The 8,509-nt window shown below is 45.7% G+C and overlaps 1 pseudogene; it reads right to left on the bottom strand.

The window, feature by feature from the left end:
• Positions 1 to 3,649: 3,649 nt before the first annotated feature.
• On the bottom strand, positions 3,650 to 4,960 carry LOC147972183 (F-box protein At5g07610-like; annotated as a pseudogene).
• Between the last annotated feature and the right edge of the window lie 3,549 nt (positions 4,961 to 8,509).

The raw sequence follows: 8,509 nt of genomic DNA, 5'->3' as shown, positions 1-8,509 counted from the left end.
GTACAACCCTTTTTGTGATCCTCTAACATGGGATCGAACTTCAGCTTCTCCTTTTCACTTTTGCACTCTCTTTGCATCAACAATGACCCGGCGAAGATCATCATCGGGCACATTGTCTGGTTCCTCTTGATCTTCAGCTTTCCCCATTGCAGTATCACTGTATTCAGGGGCACATAGTTTTCATCATCCTCTTCTTCTTCGCTGTCTTCCATCATAACCCCTCTTTCTCCGTGCTTACTCCAAACATTATAGTGTCGTATGGAACCCTTATAAAGCAGGTGGGTGTGAAGGGTTTTCGAGTCAGAGTAAGACCTCGTATTCCCACATATAGGGCATGGACAATACATAAAACCATTTACTTGTTTGCCTCAGCCACTGCGAGAAAATTATGCACGACCTCAATGTACTCGAAAGTATGTCTGTTATCGTACATCCATTGTCGGTTCATCTGCGTGCATTATATATAATTAAGTGTGTTAAAAACCATTACAGAACATCATGGATAGATAAGTGACCAAATTAATAAAAGTTCATCATGACATTAAAACCAAAGTACATACATAGTTCTCATTGAACAACATATAGCTCTCCAGAGCATCTAATTAAACCATACGTTGAAACTATGTAAAACATTTCAATGCAACAACAAATGCGATCATAATCGCAACTAAGGTAACAATTGATCCAACTACATAATGATACCAAGCCTCGGTATGAACGGCATATTTTATAATCTTTCTAATCTTCAAGCGGATTGCATCCATCTTGATCTTGTGATCATCGACGACATTCGCAACATGCAACTCCAATATCATCTTCTCCTCCTCAAATTTTTTTTTCAAATTTTCCTTCAAGTAATTGTTTTCTTCTTCAACTAAATTTAACCTCTCGACAATAGGGTCGGTTGGAATTTTCGGTTCACATACCTCCTAGATAAAAAAAATCTATGTCACATTGGTCGGCATAATTGTCATAAACACTAAATGAACCAAATAGTTATAAAAGATAATATATACCACATCCGAATCATACACAGGACGAGGACCGACGGAGGCGGATACCAAAACCATCGCACTATATAATAACAAACAATAATAAAAGTAAGAAAATTACACAAGTATCTATCTAAATCATACAAGTAAGAACTCTTTTCTTTTAGAAAGAAGATCAGATCAAGAGGCTCACCACGATGGTGCCGGCGACGAGATCGGCGCGGGCGATCGACGGCGATGAGGACGGGACGGGATAGGACAGACCACCAAACCTAGACAAATCTCGAGGAAAATGGAGCTTGGACAAGGGGCTTCAAGAGGAGAAAGCTTAAGTGTGGCTCGGGCATTTCATCGAACACCTCATGTGCATAGGAGGTGAGCTAGGGCACCACAAAGCTCTCACATGGCCGGCCAAAAAAAATAGAGCACTCCACTGCTTTGCTCACGGGCGAGGGGGTATATATAGGTATCTCATTGGTCCTGGTTCGTGGCTGGAACCGGAAGCAAAGAAGGTCCCGATTCGTGTCTGGAACCGGGACTAAAGGACCCCCTTTGGTCCTGGTTCCAGCCACAAACCGGGACCAATGGTTGTGGGCCAGGAGCGAGACCCATTAGTCTCGATCCGTGTCTTGAACCGGAACCAATGCCCCACGAGGCCCGACCGGCCCCCTGGCCTCACGAACCGGGAACGTTGCCCCCATGGGTCCCGGTTCATGAGTGAACCGGGATTAATGGGCTGGCCCTGCCTGGACCAAAGCCTTGTTTTCTACTAGTGTTGGTATCTCGGCAAAGTAGTCTCTCATGAGCATTTTATGGTCAAGAGCTCGGTTGCGCGGAATGCGAAGAAGGCCAACCGTCGATCCGCATCGCTTCTTCTTCTTCCGGCTTGAAAGTCTTGGACGAGATGCAACAAGAGGAGGTGTTCGGCATGATCGTCCAAAAGCATCTCCTCTATGTCGGACCAAACACTAATAAGCAAATACACTACTATTCAAGTGAGACCAACACTTACAGAAGTCACAAATAACAAATCTAATGCCCTTGTTTCTTTTTTCCTCCCCAACCAAGTTATTTCAGTTTTATATCACAGGAAAAGAGAGTGAACGAATTGTAATTCCAAAATGAAGATAGATCTTGTCCTCCTACCCGATCCAAAACAAATTGTTATTTCAGTTATTTCAGTTTTATATGACTAAGTTGAGGATCTGCGAACACAATAATGGTCAAACTTTCCACAAAATAATAGATAAGGAAGATTATACATTTGTCCAATACTCAAAGCAATGTTCTAATCTATTATCATGGACAACAGGGAAAAGCAGATCAAGAAGTGTTCCAATCCCTTACTCACAGTTTACCTGGTTGTTTCACAAGGAAAGTGGATGGTGAACTCTGTTGAGAGACAGAGAACCAAGATCAAAGAAATGGAGAGCTGTTAACAAAGGGATAATGAACTTGCGCCATGTTAAGTCAAATGTACTAATACAATATTCTTGAACTTTAACACATTTTGGTGGAAAAAATAACCTGTTTATTTTATTTTTTGCAATCAAGGAGCTCTGTTTATTACTCAACCAACTTACAAGGGTGGTGTGCACAATCTTGGAGAAAGGAGGGTGCAGAATTTATCCAGAGGCATCTTCTCCTAGTGCTACTAGCTTGCTGGGCACATCTATGTGCCTCTTCATTTGCTTCACGTGGAACATGGGAAAGAGCAAAACTAGTAAAAACACCACTGAGCTCCCTAATCTCTCGGCATACATCACCAATATCCGCCCTGTCATACGACGAGGAGTTGAAAATATTAACAACCTCCAAAGCATCACTTTCCATGGCAATATGCGTGAGACGCAGATCATGTGCCAGGCGGATGCCATCTCTGATCGCGATAGCCTCCATCATTCTTGAATCTGCAGCTCGTTCGTACCATAAAGCTTGGGGTCGTGTTAATGCTCCTACATGGTTGCGCATCACCAATCCAGTACTCCCCGATCTTGTGTGCTCATCAATATCAACATTTACCTTTATCACACTGATATCCAGCGGTGACCAAGCTTGCCTCGCCCGAGCTGGGGTAGCTCTCGTCGGTGTGGCCAGATCACAAGCAGTTAGCCCATCGGATCGATGCTTGTACTGTTCTGTCCTCCTCTCCGTGCCGATGATTATTTCTTATCATGGTAGTCTGGTACAAACAAATGAACTCATTTGCAGCAGAACTCTTGAATAGAACTACATTTTTTATTCATACTCATATTTCATAACATAAGGTATACACATGGAGTAGTTTTTTAGTTCACGGATTTGTGGTTAACGGAAAAGATGACTAGACATAAATACTATCTTGTGGATAGAAAGAACTGTATATATCTGTATGCGAGCTAAGCCTCCAAATGTGCAAATCAAGTTACTTCTATAACATTTAAGATGGTCCAAATCTAGGTTTAATTGTGTTTGGTACTTTGGTCAATTTTATACTGTTGTGTAGTTTATGAGAAGATGAGCAACCACATATAGATATGTACATATGAAGTTAGCTATATCATCACTCATGCCTACATCAAAAGATTTGAGACAGTAGAGCTTTCCTCTCGCTTTCACTTGGTCCAATTATAATATAATAACAATCACCATAAGTTAATCAAATTGACTGAAATAAACTACTCTATAATGTATGCATGAATGGTTAGGCAACCCTTAAGCACAGCAATGGCATTACAGCAACCACACAGCAAACGATAATTGGATTTGTTACTCTTGCAATGTAAGAACCGGCTATTAGCTGCAGCATAAAAACTTTTATAGGGAATGTAGGTGGTGTTGATATCTTTTCTTTCTGGAGGTGTGGTGCCGTCGAGATTGGTCCGAAAACAGTTACCAAACTGTATTGAGTCAAGTTGGATCATTAAAGAACCATTAAGTGCGCAAAGAAATATCACATTGTCATCCTCATCGTACCCATGTATCCAACTCCATTTGAGCTCGACGGGCGAGAGGTGCTCGAGCAGATCAATGGTTTTCTGAAGGACCCATGTAGCAACATCATCATAATTGACCTTCCACTCCCATAACTGCAGGCTCAGTCCTGTGTAACCGATGAGTCCAAGACCTCTTTCCTCTGTCCGCACGATTCGGAGGCGGGGACGGCCACAGTAGGTAATCTCGCAATCTAGTGGCTTCTCAATCACAACAAGCTTCTGCATTGCACAATCAAACTTAAGGATATCACCTTCAGTTTCTCCATAAAGCAACCAGCAAAGTGCATTCCCGACAAGGACGCTGGGCCTTATCGGAAAAATCAACCCTCCTGTGGTTCGTGTTGAGATAACATTTCCCCACACACCAGACTTGGATTCATAGAGGCAAGCGAATACAAGTCTGTGGTCTTCTACGCCCATGCGCACCAAGACCAATTTAAAATAGTCCAGGTCGCAGTCGCCGTGCACATGGCCATGGTCGTCATCGCCGACAGGGCAGAGCACCGCCGCGTATAGGATCTCCCTCCCTCTAGCGTTGCCAAACCCTGGTGGAAAGCTACTCGGCGCTGGTGGCCGGAGATGGGGTTCCACACCACGGCCTCGGGCTGTTTCTTGTTGAGGAGAAGGACGAGGCCGTGGCGGCATTCCACGAAGTCTAAGCTCTCGCCGTGGCGCTGCGGCAGGGAGAATCGCGCGGCGGGGATGCAGTCGGGCGGGTCCAGCGTAGGACTGAAGTAACCGGTACCAGCATTGACGCAGAAGAAGCCGAGGATCGGGGGCTTCCCGTGGTGCGCGCGGAAGCGGCGGAGGAAGCCGGGATCGGAAACGAGGCGGCGCCAGCGCTTGCACACGACGGAGACGCGGAGCAGGGAGGAAGGCCGCGGAGGCAGGAGGAGGAGGATCTCACGGAGGAGATCGTCGTTGTCCAGCGGCGCCGCACGCCGGGACCGGCATGACGGAGGACGCGAGAGGGCGGCGGCGGCGGATCTTCCACATAGACTCGCAAGTCCCAGTCAGGTTTGGCGATAAGGGTTTAACTGAGCTGAGCTTTGCCCCCTTGCAAACGTATTATTACGTACATGCCTCTTTTAGTAGTTCTTTTTGGACTAGAATTTGATGATGCCTATCCTCTCCGTTCCAAATTAAGAAGTTCGAAGTTTGTTGTAAACCAATTTCTTTATATTCAATCAAGCTTATGAAATTTGTGTTAATATATGACATCAAATAGATAAATATGTAAATATAAAAAACTGACAAAAACCCATTTAAAAAATAGTGAATCTAATACTAATTTGGTGTTAAATATGTTATGCTTTCTATGTTAATAATCAAACTTAGATTAAAAGGTTGATTTCGGACAAACCTAAAAATTAATTAATTTGAAATAGGTTATTTAGTCTTTATATAAACTAGAAGCATACTTATAGCATGCTGAAGCGGGTATTCGTAGACCGACAGCATACTCTTTTGTTGACCTATACAAGTTATATACTCTTTTTTCTTCTTCGTATAGGCAGAGGTTGGAGCCTTCCACTTTCTTTCACCAGTGAGAACACTATTGCTCCTTGCCTTCGTCGGTCGTTCGGTGGAGTGACGGGAGGATCCTAGTTCTCGGTCATCTATGTGGTTTAAGTCATTCATATCTCTAGCGTTGCTTCCACATTGGAGGTACTTTGCCTCTCTCTCTCTCTCTCCCTCCCCCCTCCCTCTCTTTTTTTTGCGGGTAAACAGAACTTGTATTACTCAATTATCTGGTCCTTACAATCCTCTAGGACAATCTTCACAACATCCTCAGGTCCTGACCCACCCCATGTCATGGTCCGACCTTCTAATCTAGCAAAGCTGGCAAGCCTATCACTCGCTTTATTCTGACAACGAGGGACATGAGTAATACAAGAATGCCTAAGGTTTAACAGAAATTTAATTTCACCAACTAAAGAAGCATAAACTGAACGGTCAACCACACCACTGGATAGCATCACCACCGCCACCCTCGAATCCATCTCGATTTCAATGGGAAGATCAGATCGTTGAATTGCAAAAGACACCCCTTCCATGCAAGCACACAACTCCGCTTCTAGTGCGTCTCTACACGAGAACAAAGCTCTGCATGCTGAGAAGACAATAGTGCCATCAACATTCCGCAATATCATCCCAGCTCCCGCACCACCTTCCGATGAATAAGACCCATCCGTATTAAGCTTGACCCAACCTTGTTGAGGCGGTTTCCATGAAGTTTCAGTAACAGGGGCTTGCACTTGTGGTATGACTCTTTGTTCAAAATTAATGTTGTGCTTTCCCTTTGCTAGGTCCAAATTGTTGGAAATATGCCCTAGAGGCAATAATAAAATGGTTATTATTGTATTTCCTTGTTCATGATAATTGTCTATTGTTCATGCTATAATTGTATTATCCGGAAACCGTAATACATGTGTGAATACATAGACCACAACATGTCCCTAGTAAGCCTCTAGTTGACTAGCTCGTTGATCAATAGATGGTCATGGTTTCCTGATCATGGACATTGGATGTCATTGATAACGGGATCACATCATTAGGAGAATGATGTGATGGACAAGACCCAATCCTAAGCCTAGCACAAGATCGTGTAGTTCGTATGCTAAAGCTTTTCTAATGTCAAGTATCATTTCCTTAGACCATGAGATTGTGCAGCTCCCGGATACCGTAGGAATGCTTTGGGTGTACCAAACGTCACAACGTAACTGGGTTGCTATAAAGGTGCACTGCGGGTATCTCCGAAAGTGTCTGTTGGGTTGGCACAAATCGAGACTGGGATTTATCACTCCGTGTAAACGGAGAGGTATCTCTGGGCCCACTCGGTAGGACATCATCATAATGTGCACAATGTGACCAAGGATTTGATCACGGGATGATGTGTTACGGAACGAGTAAAGAGACTTGTCGGTAACGAGATTGAACAAGGTATCGGGATACCGACGATCGAATCTCGGGCAAGTACTATACCGGTAGACAAAGGGAATTGTATATGGGATTGACTGAATCCTTGACATCGTGGTTCATCCAATGAGATCATCGCGGAACATGTGGGAGCCAACATGGGTATCCAGATCCCGCTGTTGGTTATTTACCAGAGAGATGTCTCGGTCATGTCTGCATTATTCCCGAGCCCGTAGGGTCTACACACTTAAGGTTCGATGACGCTAGGGTTATAGGGAAAGTATGTACGCAGTTACCGAATGTTGTTCGGAGTCCCGGATGAGATCCCGGACGTCACGAGGAGTTCCGGAATGGTCCGGAGGTAAAGATTTATATATGGGAAGTCCTGTTTTGGTCACCGGAAAGGTTTCGGGTGCTATCGGTAACGTACCGGGACCACCGGGAGGGTCCCGGGGGTCCACCAGGTGGGGCCACCAGCCCCAGAAGGCTGCGTGGGCCAAGTGTGGGAGGGGACCAGCCCCAGGTGGGATGGTGCGCCCCCCCACCAAGGCCCAAGGCGCATGGAGAGTGGGAAGGGGGCAAACCCTAGGTCCAGATGGGCCTTAAGGCCCACCCTAGGGCGCCCCCTCTCCTCTCCCCATTGGCCGCCACCCTAGATGGCATCTAGGGCTGCCGCCCCCCTAGGGAGGGAACCCTTGAAGGGGGCGCAGCCCCTCCCCTCCCCCTATATATACTTGAGGTATTGGGGGCTGCCCAACATATGATTTGATCTCCCTCTTGGCGCAGCCCTACCTCTCTCCCTCCTCGTCTCTCGTAGTGCTTGGCGAAGCCCTGCTGGAGTCCCGCGCTCCTCCACCACCACCACGCCGTCGTGCTGCTGCTGGACGGAGTCTTCCCCAACCTCTCCCTCTCTCCTTGCTGGATCAAGGCGCGGGAGACGTCACCGGGTTGTACGTGTGTTGAACGCGGATGCGCCGTTGTTCACCGCTTAGATCGGAGTCGACCGCGATCTGAATCGCTGCGTGTACGACTCCACCAACCGCGTTCTTGCAACGCTTCCGCTTAGCGATCTTCAAGGGTATGTAGATGCACTCCCCTTCCCCTCATTGCTAGATTACTCCATAGATTGATCTTGGTGATGCGTAGAAAATTTTAAATTTCTGCTACGATCCCCAACAGTGGCATCATGAGCTAAGTCTATGCGTAGATTCTATGCACGAGTATAACACAAAGTAGTTACGGGCGATGATTTGTTCAATTTGCTTGCCGTTACTAGTCTTATCTTGATTCAGCGACATTGTGGGATGAAGCGGCCCGGACCGACCTTACACATACTCTTACGTGAGACATGTTCCACCGACTGACATGCACTTGATGCATAAGGTGGCTAGCGGGTGTCTGTCTCTCCCACTTTAGTCAGATCGGATTCGATGAAAAGGGTCCTTATGAAGGGTAAATAGAAATTGGCATATCACCGTTGTGGTTTTGTGTAGGTAAGAAACGTTCTTGCTAGAAACCCATAGCAGCCACGTAAAACATGCAACAACAATTAGAGGACGTCTAACTTGTTTTTGCAGGGTATGCTATGTGATGTGATATGGCCAAAAGGATGTGATAAATGAT

The sequence above is a fragment of the Triticum urartu genome, chromosome 5A, assembly GCF_056163025.1.
Source record: "Triticum urartu cultivar PI428250 chromosome 5A, HENAU_Tu73, whole genome shotgun sequence".
Classification (NCBI taxonomy): domain Eukaryota; kingdom Viridiplantae; phylum Streptophyta; class Magnoliopsida; order Poales; family Poaceae; genus Triticum; species Triticum urartu.
This window is presented reverse-complemented; position numbering and strand designations above follow the sequence as displayed.